Source organism: Bubalus kerabau, chromosome 23, assembly GCF_029407905.1.
Source record: "Bubalus kerabau isolate K-KA32 ecotype Philippines breed swamp buffalo chromosome 23, PCC_UOA_SB_1v2, whole genome shotgun sequence".
Classification (NCBI taxonomy): Eukaryota; Metazoa; Chordata; class Mammalia; order Artiodactyla; family Bovidae; genus Bubalus; species Bubalus kerabau.
The window spans coordinates 40,975,952-40,990,510 of NC_073646.1; the positions used below are offsets into that span (position 1 = coordinate 40,975,952).

The 14,559-nt window shown below is 41.7% G+C and overlaps 1 protein-coding gene and 1 long non-coding RNA gene across 2 annotated transcripts in view; both read right to left on the minus strand.

Moving 5' to 3' along the window:
* Positions 1 to 14,559, minus strand: part of SDK1 (sidekick cell adhesion molecule 1) — a 744,542-nt gene that overhangs the window by 498,125 nt on the left and 231,858 nt on the right. The gene's annotated exons all lie outside the window — the stretch shown is intronic.
* Positions 1,322 to 14,559, minus strand: part of LOC129637546 (uncharacterized) — a 142,771-nt gene continuing 129,533 nt past the window's right edge. Inside the window, exon 3 of the long non-coding RNA XR_008707516.1 lies at positions 1,322 to 1,730. This is a non-coding gene — a long non-coding RNA (uncharacterized LOC129637546). The remainder of the gene's footprint in view (positions 1,731 to 14,559) is intronic.

The following is a 14,559-nucleotide window of genomic DNA, read 5'->3' on the forward strand; positions in this document are numbered from 1 at the left end:
TTGGAGGTAAAGAATCCGCCTGCCATTGCAGCAGACACAGGTCCGACCCCTGGTCTGGGAAGGTGCCTAACTACTGAAGCCCACATGCCCTAGAACCCATGCTCCACAACAAGAGAAACCACCTCAATGAGAAGCCCATGCACCGCACCTAGAGAGTAGCCCCTGCTCGCCACACTAGAGAAAAGCCCGCACAACAATGAAGAGCCTGCATGGCCAAAAAATAAATAACTAAATAAGTATTTTCTTTAAAAAGACATGAGTGAGAGAGAGAGAGTTAAGAGGGAGCATTCTGATAACTCTGGACACAGCTCAGTATTAAAGGAAGGTTTCCTGGTATGGCTGGTATGCAACAGGCACCATTCTATCCTGCCTTTATCAAGCTTAGAGTCTAGAGATGTATTCTGCAGAGAAGGAAAGCTGAGGAAGAAAGAGGTCCAAGGAACTCTCAAGAGTCTTCTCCAGCACCACAGTTTGAAGGCAGCAATTCTTCTGCGCTCAGCCTTCTTTATGGTCCCGCTGTCACATCTGTACATGATTACTGGAAAAACCATAGCTTTGACTATTTGGACCTTTGTGGATAAAGTAATGGCTCTGCTTTTTAATATGCTGTCTAGGTTTGTCCTAGTTTTCCTTCCAAGAAGCAAGTGTCTTTTAATTTCATGACTGCAGTAACCATCCGCAGTAATTTTGGAGCCCAAGAAAATAAAATCTGTCATTGTTTCCACTTTTTCCCCCTCTAACTGCAATGAAGTGATGAGATCAGATGCCATGATCTTAGTTTTTTTAATGTTGACTTTTAAGTATCAAAAAAAAAAAGGTGAGAAACGGGGATATGCTTTGTGGTAAGTGTGAAATTTTAGATAGGATGGCCTCACTGCAAATGTGACTTCTGAGGAAAGACCCCGTTGAAGTATAGAAGCCAGCCATCTGGGGAAGAGCTGGTCTGGCAAAGGGAAGAGTGAACACAAAGCCCTGAGGAAGCACCAGCTCAGGCATGCTAGAGGCACAGCTAAGAGGCCAGACTGGGGGATAGAGAACTGGGAAGAGGAGGCAGGATGGGAATGCCAGGGCCCTGCAGGGCCTCGTGAGGACCCAGCCCTCAGTCTAGTTAGACGGCTGGCCACTGGACAGGGCTGTGCTAACAATTGAGGCCGCGATCCAATCTGCATGTTTACAGGATCACATGGACGCTCTATGGACCCTGAACAGAAAGGAGACAGGAGGGGCAGACACAGCTCCTGAAGAAACCCAGGTAAGACGTGTTGGAAGATAAACTGAGACGTATTTAAAATAAGAATTTATTTGAGCATAAATCAGTTTGAATCATGCAACCCAAACAGGAAGTGACCAGGAGCACTCTACCCAACGGAGCCAGGGGAAAATCTTACATAAAGTACGGATGCAAAGGAAATCATTTGCTCGGCTATGGTAAAGCCCAGCTGGCTGTTTGTGGTCACTTGCTCTCAGGGTTTGGATTTCATAATCTTCAGGACACTTACAGGCTCAGGTTTTGTTTTGCTTACAAAAGCCAGCAGCACTAGAATCGCTTTAGTCTCATAGACTCCTTGTTCACCTTAAGAGACGGTGGTGGCAGCAGGGGTGGTTATAGGAGCTCTACTTCACGATATATTCCCAAGGCAGAGCCAACAGTCATTTCAAGTAGACTGGTTGTAGACACGGAGAGAAAGAAACAAGTCGTGGATGACTCGACAACTGTTTTGCCCAACCAACTGGAAAGACAGAATTGTCATTAACTAAGATGATGCATTGAGAGATGGACAGAAGACATACATTTGGAAGTCATCAGTATATAGACAGTACTTCAATAGAATGTAAATTAAGTGGACATTTGTATTTCTCAAAAGCAACAGAGATGCTTTAGGGGCATTCAGGATACACACAGTGCATTTTCCAGAAGCAAGAGAGATCACATTTAAAGTAATTTTTGTGATAAAACAAATATAGTCCTACGATGAAGTAGAATTTAAAATGTGAATGAGTTTTTAAGATAAAACACCAGACTTCAAAGAAATGTGCTTGTGACAGGTTGCTTTGAGCCACATCCTGGTCTCCTGGGGCTGTGCATTTCTCTCTTCTGCCAATACAAGTTTTTCTGTGTTCTTCCAAGTTCTGAGGAGCTCAGTACTTTTAAAGTTGATTCAACATCAATCACCTTGAAACATTTATTGAGTGTCAGGCACTATACTGGGAACTGGGGACATAGTGGTGAACAAAACAAGAGTCCCTGCCCTTGTGAAGTCGACAGTCTATGTCGATAATACTAAGTTCATCTGTGCTTGTTTTGGTTCAGATGAGTTTTTAAAAAGAAAAAACACAGTGCCATCTCTATTTGAAATTTGCAGGGTTATTTTGGAGGTTCAGATATTTATGATTGCCAAAACAGTTCAGAAATTGTAAACAGGTATACAGGTAAATTGAATCAATACTTCTTTACAACAGGGCTTCACAGATAAAGAAAAAGTGATTGCAGGACACTTAAGAATGAATCATAATAGAGCACAAATGAACGACTTACACCTGAGGTGCTGAGTCCTACATCTGGGTAGGAAACTGGACCCCTACGTGTGCATGCGTGCTAAGTCGCTTCAGTCACGACCGACTCTTTGTGACCCAGGCTCCTCTGTCTATGGGTTTCTCCAGGCAAGAATACTGGAGTGGGCTGCCACCCCTCCTCCAGAGGATCTTCCCAACCCAGGGATCGAAGTGGAGTTTCTTATGTCTCCTGCACTGGCAGGCAGGTTCTTTACCACTAGCACCACCTGGGAAGCCACCCCCTAGGCCACTAAAGAAAAATTTAAAGCATGCATCTTCTCGTTTTCTGACAAAACAGACACAAAAATTCACTGGCAAAGAAAATATTTTTCCTGGAAATTGACCAAAGCAGAGTTCACATGGGTCTTCATGTAAGCCATGCTGGATAACAGAGTGGACAAGAAGACTGTCCATGGCCACTGTACCAAGGAGGCAACAGCTTTGTTCAAACCCATGCTTCTTGTGTCGATGAGTGTAAGTCAGACTGCATCACGGTAAATTATACCCTTGCAAGTCATTAGTGCGTACTGCTCAGGATTTTGTTTCCAAGCACACATCTGCCTTTTGTAATATTAATAAAAATGACTGTTTATATATCATAGTTAGGTTCAGCATCTCAAGTACAGACAAAAAAGACTTCAAAGAAAACACCTTCAGTTGGAGAGGGCATGCTTTCTATTTTCATTCTTAAATTTTCAAAAAGATACATCCTGTATGCAACAGGAACGTTTAAAATATTCAGCTGTTGCTTCTAACATCCATTAGTCAAAAGCGTGCTTTCAAACAATTTTAGATACATGACCTCAAGTGTGGTAGGAAAAAGTGATTATTTGAATTCAGAGTGGAATACACATTTGCCTAATAAAAATATATATTAAAAACATACAAATATTCCTTGTTTAAATGTTATTTTAAAAATATTTTTGATAGTCCCTAATATAGATTGGTTTGTCTGTAACAGGAGGGGAAAGGTCTACTGAACTCAAGAGCTATAACAATTAAGCACATTTTAAAAACTGTTTTTATAGTCACGATTTAACTATCATTGAGGTATCTTGCCCCGATAACCACCACGGACTGCAGCACTCCTGGGGCCCAGTGGTCACTCTAACGGCCTCCCTCTCTGCACCCGTCTTCATACAGCAAAAATCTCCACCTCCTATCCACGCTGCCGGGCTGTTCCCCAAACACTGCCCCTTTCCTACTCTTTGGAAAAGGATGGGAATGTGACCCAAACCAGGCTCATCTCAGTCCTCCCTAGGATTTCTTCAAAAAATTCTTCAGGGAGGGAAGTTCCCTTCCCTTCTGACTGAAGGAAGATTAGCATAAGACCCCAGAGGCTCCCAGTGGTCCTAGTGCAAGAGGTTTTGGCGAATGTTCATCTGCTGCAGAACCCAAAATGTGAGAAGAAAAAAATAAGATATATGTAGAGAGCCTGTATCCCAGGTTCCAGCTTCAGAGACCCTCAGAGATCTCTTGTCCCTCCACAATTCATGTGATCCCGTTACCTACTCCAAGATCCTTCCAAGAAATCCTCTATGCTCCAGCAATTTCTTTGAACCATATGAAACTGCCATTTCTGTAAATCAAAAATGGTCTAACTTGACAACCATACAGGCAATTTCAATTGGTTCTACCAAACAGGCCATGTCAGGTTTATGTCATTTAGAATCTAAAGAGTCTCTGGTGACCACAACTGCCAATATTGAATGGAATCTCTAAACTATGTGATAGAAAAAACCTATATCATCTCATATTAATCACTGCTGATAAAGATACATATGCAAACACCAGTGTATCCACACACATACACACTCACTTTTAAAGTTACACATAGTATGAATCAATGTGGCTGCACAAAACTGCTTAGTAATGCAATGTCTCAAATCACATGGCAGTGTAGACATGTTATTGGGAGCACAGGTTCTGGAATCACACTGTCAGGTTTCAACTCAAAGTAACAAATTGCTTTTTATTTTTTCAACTGAAAATGTAATTGAGATAATTATACATTCACATACATTTGTAAGAAATTATAGAGATATTCAATACCTTTCGTCCAGTTTTTTCTGCAACAGTAATATTTTGCAAAACTACAGGATATTGGGACCAGGATTTGACACAAATAAAACCCACTGCCTTCAGATTTTCGCAGTTTAACCTGTTCTCATTTGCGTACGTGTGTGTGTTTAATTCTCCCGTTCCAGCACAGTGTAGGTTTGTGTGTCCATCTCCACAGCCAATACACTGAATATGTCCTTCCCCACTAAGATTCTGAGCATTGCCCTTTTGTAACCACAGTTCTACCCTGGATCGATTTCCTTGTGGCTATAAAACTTCAAAATATCTATTTCATCTTGATTGAGTTTTGGTAGCTTGTAGTTTTTGACAAATTGGTCCATTTCTTCTCAGTTGGCAAACATATGAGCACAAAGTTGTCCTTTATATCTTTTAATGGCTTTCAGGATCTGTAGTGTTATCCCATTTCATTCCCGATATTAGTGATTTGTGTCTTTTGTTCTCAGTCTTGCTAATGGTTTATCAATTTTATTGATTTTTTTTCTTTTTTACAAAGAAGCAGCTTCTTGCTTCACTGATTTTCTCTATTATTTTCAATTTCATTGATTTCTTCTCTTCAATGTTCATTCTTTAAGCTGGCTTTCAGGGTTTTTTTCCCCCTCTTCTTTTTCTAATTTCTGGAGGTAGGGACTTAGATTATTGATTTGAGATCCTTCCTCATTTTTGATGTAAAATTTAGTGCTATACATCTCCCTCTTAGAACTGCATTAGCTGCATTCCACAAATTTTGATGTGTTTGTTTTCATTTCCACTCAGTTCCATGTGCTATTGTTTCCTTTAAGATCGTTTTGATCCATGTATTACTTAGAAGCGTGCTGTCCCATTTTCACCTGCCTGGAGCTCTTCCAGGCTCTTGAGTTTTCTCTCTGCTCTTGAGTCCTCGTTCTCCTCCACTGTGGTCAGAGGGCACTCTGCATAAGTCCAACTGCTCTACACGTGCTGAGGTCTGCTCTCAGCCCTGGATGTGCCCCATCCCAGCAAATGTCCATGAACTCTTGAGAAGACTCCATTCTCTCATTGTTGGGTGGCACGTTCTAGAAATGCCAATCAGCGCATGGACTGACTGTGCTGTCCAGCCCTTCACGTTCCTGAGGATTTCTCCTCTGGGCAGTCACTCATACGGGTCCTGGCCTGCCTTCATGAGCTGCGGTGTGAATGACAGTCTGATGTTCAGAGGCACTGCAATGCCTTTCGGTCTGCTTCATTTGGCCGGCGAGGCTCCCACAGGTACTGTCTGAGACGACAGAAGGGGTTTCCCCAGGTACGAGTGCCTGCCATCTCAAGCCTCCAGGCTGGAAGATGCTTCCCAGGACCCCTGACCTGTGTGCTCACTACCCCGTGTCTCTGGGCAGGGAAGGGAATCTCAGACCCATAAGATGAAGGAGTTACTGGCAGGGCCAAATGTTACGGCAGGCCCCCCATAGCAGGGGCTGCCAAGCGCCCAGCTCTCTCTCAGGTCCATCAGGGAAAGAGAGAGTACACCCTGGCCAATGACTGTTAGAGGAGCTTCTACTGGTCCTCCTTGCTGGTGGCATGAGGCTTGCTCTTCTTTATCCAGGGAAGGAAGGGTCCCATCTGAGCTGCCTATGTTGCTAGTTCAGGGGCCAGAAAATGCCAGGTCCCACTGGTTCTTGTGCTGGCTGGGGGAATGTAATATGCTCTACTATTATGCGGTTCCTCCAGTCCAGGGGTCCCAAACCAGCTTGCCTGTTTCTTACCAACTTTCAGAGTTCTCCTTTTTAGCCTCTTGTATAATTTCTAAGGTTTACAGTTGTTCTCAGTGGGGAAGAGGAAGGAGAAACAGATCTATGCCATTTGTACAGACTGGGGATCTAAAGTTTCTAATTTTTTGACATTGAGTAAAATCTCTCTAAGTCTCAGATTCATCATTAAAAACTGTCTCATAGTGTGTGGTGAACATTAAATAGATAACACATATAAAGTTCTCAGTTCACTGCCTTCTATGAAATAAGCACTAGGAAAATGTCAGTTATTGTTGCAAACATAAAGTAATAATTACATTTTGTGAAAAAACATGAATTGAAAAGCCCAAAATGAAATCCATTAAATAATTATACCTCTAGATGGTTGGATCATGGATACTTTTAAATTTCCTGGTTTTATATTTTTATGTATTTTCTAAATGTTGTACAATTAACAGGTTTTAGTTTGATGATAAAATTCTTAAATAACTATAATCTAAATTTATCACTTTGTATTTAAATATCTTCTGCACAATCTTCAAATAAAGTGAGGAAGATGGACGCAACAATAAGATCCAAATGTATCTTGCATTTATGGGTTTATGAGACATCAGAATAAAACAACTGGGCAAGAGCATTAACTGCTGCTACTTCAAAGTCTTTCACTTCCCCTAACCCCTACAATGACTTAATTAGCAAATTGCATGACAGCTAAGATAAATGGATTAATATGATTCACAGCCAAAATCACTGCAAATGGTGGCTGCAGCCATGAAATTAAAAGACGCTTACTCCTTGGAAGGAGTTATGACCAACCTAGATAGCGTATTCAAAAGCAGAGACATTTCTTTGCCAACAAAGGACCGTCTAGTCAAGGCTATGGTTTTTCCAGTGGTCATGTGTGGATGTGAGAGTTGGACTGTGAAGAAGGTTGAGCACCGAAGAATTGATGCTTTTGAACTGCAGTGCTGGAGAAGACTCTTGAGAGTCCCTTGGACTGCAAGGAGATCCAACCAGTCCATTCTGAAGGAGATCAGCCCTGGGATTTCTTTGGAAGGAATGATGCTAAAGCTGAAACTCCAGTACTTTGGGCACCTCATGCGAAGAGTTGACTCATTGGAAAAGACTCTGATGCTGGGAGGGATTGGGGCCGGAGGAGAAGGGGATGACAGAGGATGAGATGGCTGGATGGCATCACTGACTTGATGGACGTGAGTCTGAGTGAACTCCAGGAGTTGGTGACGGACAGGGAGGCCTGGCATGCTGCGATTCATGGTGTCGCAGGGAGTCGGACACGACTGAGCGACTGAACTGACTGAACTGAAGATTCACAGCCATGAGTGAGGTAAGATCCTACTCTGCGGTTAGTCCAGCTCAGAAACATTGCTCGGAATCAGCTTAACCAAAAAGAGCTCTCTAAAATGTGTGATCCAGCAAAATGAAAATAAGTTCTCCTAAAGAAAAAATACGTGTCACAAACTAACAGAGCAGCAAATTCTGTCTTCCCTTCAGACTACAGCAGCCTCATCAGCCTTACTGAGAGGGGAGAAGCAGCAGGTAAAACCTAAACAGCCTCTGAAGGACGGAGTTGCTCCGTGAGCATTCCTTCAGCAAACATCTTCTGAGGGTCTGTGACCATGACTTCCAGCAAGCAGAGGGTCTGAAAGAGTAAGATCTCCCACTTAGGAGTTCTTGTACCGAACTGAAACCTCAATGACACCTGTACTTAATCTTCTTGATTGAGACATTTTAAAGATTGATAACATGAATCAGAATTTCTAATCTAAATAATTCCCTTAAGAAAAACTTAAAGAAAACTTTTAAGGTTGTCTGTTATATAAAACTACTAAATTCAGGGGGAAAGTGAGATCAGCTAAACTGGTATTTCTATTTTTGGATAGCTTTAATTCCAGAAAGAAAAAGACTGAAGAGGCACGCAAGCTGAGCTTGAAGTTTAACTGACTCAAAAATTATTAACATAATCGTGTATAAATATGTGCATAATTAGCCCATTTTAAAGCAGGAAAACAACACTGGAGGTTGAGTCCAACTTTAGGCTTGCTGTAAAGTGAGGGAGAAACACTGCAGCTGATTCCTGATTTGCATCTGAAAACTTTTTACCACAATAATCTTGGCAGGTCGTATTACACATGAACATTAAAAATTCATTTTATTTCAAATACCATAAAATAGTACACAGATGCTCATTTTAAATAATTCACATACCCATTAGGTACTGATATATTAAAGTAATATGACCTATATTAATAAATATTGCATTATAAACACAGATGTGCTTTTTTATTTTTTATTTTTTTGACTGGGTTGTACCTCCTAAAACCTGGAGAAGGAAATGGCAACCCAATCCAGTATTCTTGCCTGGAGAATCCCATGGATAGAGGAGCCTGGCGCGCTACAGCCCGTGGGGTCACAAGAGTCGGACACAACTTAGCTACCAAACCACTACCACCACCACCACCTTCTAAAAACATCTACTCCTGGCAAACTACCATTACAATAAATAAAATGCAAAAGAATAAAAAGGAAAAAGATTTTTCCTTTAAGCAAGAAAAAGAGAAAATTTAGTTTGCATGATTTAAGAGTATGTGAAGTCCTTAAATAGTTTTTCTTTCTTGCTACTTTGCTAAAAAAAAAAAAGGGTATCAAGAGCTGGTTGAGTTTACCCAACACTTACACAATTTACTTTAACCTTTACTTCTTTTAACAATCACAAATGATAAAAGAAGGTTTAAAATAAGCTAATACGTGCATTTCAACTATACTCTAGAGCAGTGTTGCAAAAAAAAAAATTATAAGTACTTACATTTAATAGAGGAAAACATTTCCTAGAAATACCAAAACATGAAAATAAAAGGAAATATGAGAGTTCTTACAAGAAATATTTTCTTTCCTAAACTATTATTTGTTATAGTAACAATATATCACACAAAGCATTTCAAATTTTACTTCACATTTTAATGACTACAAGAAAGTTTCAGAACATATCTGTCAAATGGATATAATCAGCACAAGAAAACTCCTGACTTGTTCTCTACATGTTATAAAAGTCCACTTCTAGTAGTCATTCATCAAGGGTTAAGAACAGAGAAAAATCAGACTGATATATGATAGGCAGGCAAGGAAGTATTACAATTATAATATTACAACTTATAATATTCCAATAAAATCAGAGAAGGAATAAAAGTAAGTATACAGTAATAACTAAGGGAGGTTTTAAAGGTAGACAGGACATGAGATGCATGCTTTAAGCAAGTGTTTATCAGCACGGACATGACTTGGCAACTAAACAAACATGAGCACTACTCTGACGCAACCCCTGGTAATGTGTGCAATACCACGATTTTCATTTCACCATAATACACTGATTTTCAGTATATTAATTCATCTGAAGACTATATTAGGAAAGGGAAGAAAATGTAAGTTACTGAAATGTATAAGTTTAAAAAATCCTAGGCACTAAAATATTGTGAGTTTATTTAAACATCACAGTTCAGTCACTCAGTCGTGTCCGACTCTTTGCGACCCCATGAATTGCAGCATGCCAGGCCTCCCTGTCCATCACCAACTCCCGGAGTTCACCCAGACTCATGTCCATCAAGTTGGTGATGCCATCCAGCCATCTCATCCTCTGTCGTCCCCTTCTCCTCCTGCCCCCAATCCCTCCCAGCATCAGAGTCTTTTCCAATGAGTCAACTCTTCGCATGGGGTGGCCAAAGTATTGGAGTTTCAGCTTTAGCATCATTCCTTCCAAAGAACACCCAGGACTGATCTCCTTTAGAATGGACTGGTTGGATCTCCTTGCAGTCCAAGGGACTCTCAAGAGTCTTCTCCAACACCACAATTCAAAAGCATCAATTCTTCGGCGCTCAGCTTTCTTCACAGTCCAACTCTCACATCCATACATGACCACTGGAAAAACCATAGCCTTGACTAGACGGACCTTTGTTGGCAAAGTAATGTCTCTGCTTTTCAATATGCTATCTAGGTTGGTCATAACTTTCCTTCCAAGGAGTAAGCGTCTTTTAATTTCATGGCTTCAGTCACCATCTGCAGTGATTTTGGAGCCCCCCAAAAATAAAGTCTGACACTGTTTCCACTGTTTCCCCATCTATTTCCCATGAAGTGATGGGACCAGATGCCATGATTTTAGTTTTCTGAATGTTGAGCTTTAAGCCAACTTTTTAACTCTCCTGTTTCACTTTCATCAAGAGGCTTTTTAGTTCCTCTTCACTTTCTGCCATAAGGGTGGTGTCTGAGGTTAACCTGCATATCTGAGGTTATTGATATTTCTCCTGGCAATCTTGATTCCAGCTTGTGCTTCCTCCAGCCCAGCGTTTCTCATGATGTACTCTGCATAGAAGTTAAATAAGCAGGGTGACAATATTCAGCCTTGACGTACTCCTTTTCCTATTTAGAACCAGTCTGTTGTTCCATGTCCAGTTCTAACTGTTGCTTCCTGACTTGCATATAGGTGTCTCAAGAGGCAGGTCAGGTGGTCTGGTATTCCCATCTCTTTCAGAATTTTCCACAGTTTATTGTGATCCACACAGTCAAAGGCTTTGGCATAGTCAATAAAGCAGAAATAGATGTTTTTCTGGAACTCTCTTGCTTTTTTGATGATCCAGCGGATGTTGGCAATTTGATCTCTGGTTCCTCTGCTTTTCTAAAACCAGCTTAAACATCTGGAAGTTCATGGTTCACGTATTGCTGAAATCTGGCTTGGAGAATTTTGAGCATTACTTTACTAGCATGTGAGATGAGTGCAACCATGCAGTAGTTTGAGCATTCTTTGGCATTGCCTTTCTTTGGGATTGGAATGAAAACGGACCTTTTCCAGTCCTGTGGCCACTGCTGAGTTTTCCAAATTTGCTGGCGTATTGAGTGTAGCACTTGCACAGCATCATCTTTCAGGATTTGAAAGAGCTAACTGGAATTCCATCACCTCCACTAGCTTTGTTTGTAGTGATGCTTTCTAAGGCCCACTTGATTTCACATTCCAGGATGTCTGGCTCTAGGTGAGTGATCACACACCATAATGATTATCTTGGTCGTGAAGATCTTTTTGGTACAGTTTTTCTGTGTGTTCTTGCCACATCTTCTGAATATCTTCTGCTTCTATTGGATCCATACCATTTCTGTCCTTTATCGAGCCCATCTTTGCATGAACATCACAAGATACCTAAAATCTGTAGTCCTGATAGCTCAGTTGGTAAAGAATCTGCCTGCAATCCAGAAGACCCCCGTTCGATTCCTGGGTCAGGAAGATCCGCTGGAGAAGGGATAGGCTACCCACTCCAGTATTCTTGGGCTTCCCTGGTAGCTCAGCTGTTAAAGAATCTGCCCACAATGCGGGATATCTGGGTTCAATCCCTGGTTGGGAACAACCCCTGGAGAAAGGAAAGGCTACTCACTCCAGCTACCCAGTATTCTGGCTTAGAGAATTCCATGGACTATACACTCCATGGGGTCGCAAAGAGTCAGACATGACTGAGCGACTTTCACTTTAATAAATGCTATTTCTTTTATCCTAGTATATGTGCAGATATATAGAGATATACATATATGTTGAGATATGCAAAATACTTTGATACATATGTAGGAATGTATATGTTTATATATTTACATGTAAAGCTAAAAATTCACATTGACTATAAATATCATCATTGTGAAAATTGTACTGATGTTTAATAGACATATTGTGTATATCTTATATATATATATACAAATATATGTTTTTAGATGCAGATTTAGGGAGACTATGAATGAAGCTGCATTGTTTTATTTCAGTGTGGCATGCACCAAAATAGGATTTCTTTCTTTTCTTTCTGGCTAAATTTGGCTTGAGGAAAGAACTGGCCTATGTAAAGAAAAATGAGTCATGATTCAGATTTCTCTTTACATAGTAACTGATCTGCAGTAAACAGAAGGGCAAGAGGAAAGAGTGGGGCCTCTATGTGCATTAATACAGCCATTTAAGAAAGATGTCTGTTACTGTTTAGGGTCGATTTAAACAAGTCCTGTAATTTTCACCTTATTTACAGCATAATAGTCTAAGTGATAATTGCTCAGTTGTGTCCAACTCTTTGCGAGTCCATGGACTATAGGCCACCAGGCTCATCTGTCCATGGAAGTCTCCAGGCAAGAATACTGGAGTGGGTAGCCATTCCCTTCTCCAGGGAGTCTTCCCGACCCAGGGATTGAACCTGGGTCTCCTGCATTGCAGGCAGATTCTTTATGGTCTAAGCCACTGGGGAAGCCCATAATAGTCTAGGTCTGTGCTAAAAAGTAAAACCAAAACCCCTCACTGCATGGAGACCAGATAACCGTGATCACAGGACACAAATGCTCTAAATTCAGTCTAGTATGCACTGTGATTGATGACACATATCCACCCTATTTCACATCGAATACCATATGACATAAAATTCCCTGCTCTGAAAAGAACTTTACTTTCCTTCACCACAAGGGATAATATTTAGCACAATATATTATTTTAAAAAATTTAAGTAATATGGCAGCACACAAGAAAACTTATGTCATCAAATCATGGGTGAGATGTCATTACTTCAACTCCGTCTCTTGGTGACAGGTGGAGGTACAAAAAGTGTATGAAATAATAATAATAGTACTGTTTCAACCCTGTGGTGGCTTCCACAAACAGACTGCATCCTCCCAAGAAGACTAGACCTCATAGCAATCACATTTCATGGTCTTTGGAAATAACTCAGTAAGTTCTAGATTCCAGCAAAGAGAAGTGTACGGATGAAAGATAAGTAAACGCAGCAGTAAGTCTTAATACAGTGCATGCTGTCATATAGTTTGGAAACGCACTGCACTTCCAATGAACAAATAGTGCAGAGGACGGAAATCAAGTAGCAGCCAGTTCCACTGTGGGTGGAGTTTACTGACGGCGTGAGGCCGAGGGGCCTCTGGCCACCCCACAGATGATATGCTGACACTATGCAAAGCCAAGCCTCCTGCTGCTGCTCTGTGTGACCAGAGGGTAACAGAGGCCTCTGATTAACGCTAGAGAAGAAGATACTTAGGGTCAGAGAAGAGATATTTTCTTCCCGACCTTATTGATATGTTACTCTGCAATAGATGATAAAAAGGATAAAAGAATATTAACTTCAGACTTCACAGGAAGCCCTAAGTTAATTAAAAACTTGCCAGTATAAAAAGATGGGGGAAATTACTTTTCTACGACAAATGATGGTCTAGAAATAGAAAAACAGTAAGATTCTGAGTACAACACAAGAGCCAAACCACTAAATTGGCATGGCCTTTCTGAAGAGCAATTTGGAAATTCATTTCAAAAGCCTTAAAAACCCTGAGTATCCTTTGAATCGGCTGCTTCACATCTAGAAAATGGTTCTAAGAAAATAATCACGGATCCACTTATCAATCAAGACATAATTTATAAGCATCATTTATAAGGACAAAAATAAAACAAAATGGGAACTATCAAATGATGAGCAACACCAAACATTTCTCTCCTGTCTCTACTTCAGGAAATGTAGCAGGACTGCATGAGTCAGCGTTCTAGATGCCGAGCACAGGACCGCATGAGTCAGCGTTCTAGATGCCGAGCACAGGACCGCATGAGTCAGCCTTCTAGATGCCGAGCACAGGACCGCATGAGTCAGCCTTCTAGATGCCGAGCACAGGACCGCACGAGTCAGCGTCTTAGATGCCGAGCACAGGACCGCATGAGTCAGCCTTCTAGATGCCGAGCACAGGACCGCACGGGTCAGCCTTCTAGATGCCGAGCACAGGACCGCACGAGTCAGCGTCTTAGATGCCGAGCACAGGACCGCACGAGTCAGCATCTTAGATGCCGAGCACAGGACCGCATGAGTCAGCCTTCTAGATGCCGAGCACGGGACCGCATGAGTCAGCGTTCTAGATGCCGAGCACGGAACCGCACGAGTCAGCGTTCTAGATGCCGAGCACGGAACCGCACGAGTCAGCGTCTTAGATGCCGAGCACGGAACCGCACGAGTCAGCGTCTTAGATGCCGAGCACAGGACCGCACGAGTCAGCGTCTTAGATGCCGAGCACAGGACCGCACGAGTCAGCGTCTTGGATGCCGAGCACAGGACCGCACGAGTCAGCGTCTTAGATGCCGAGCACAGGACCGCATGAGTCAGCCTTCTAGATGCCGAGCACAGGACGGCACGAGTCAGCATCTTAGATGCCGAGC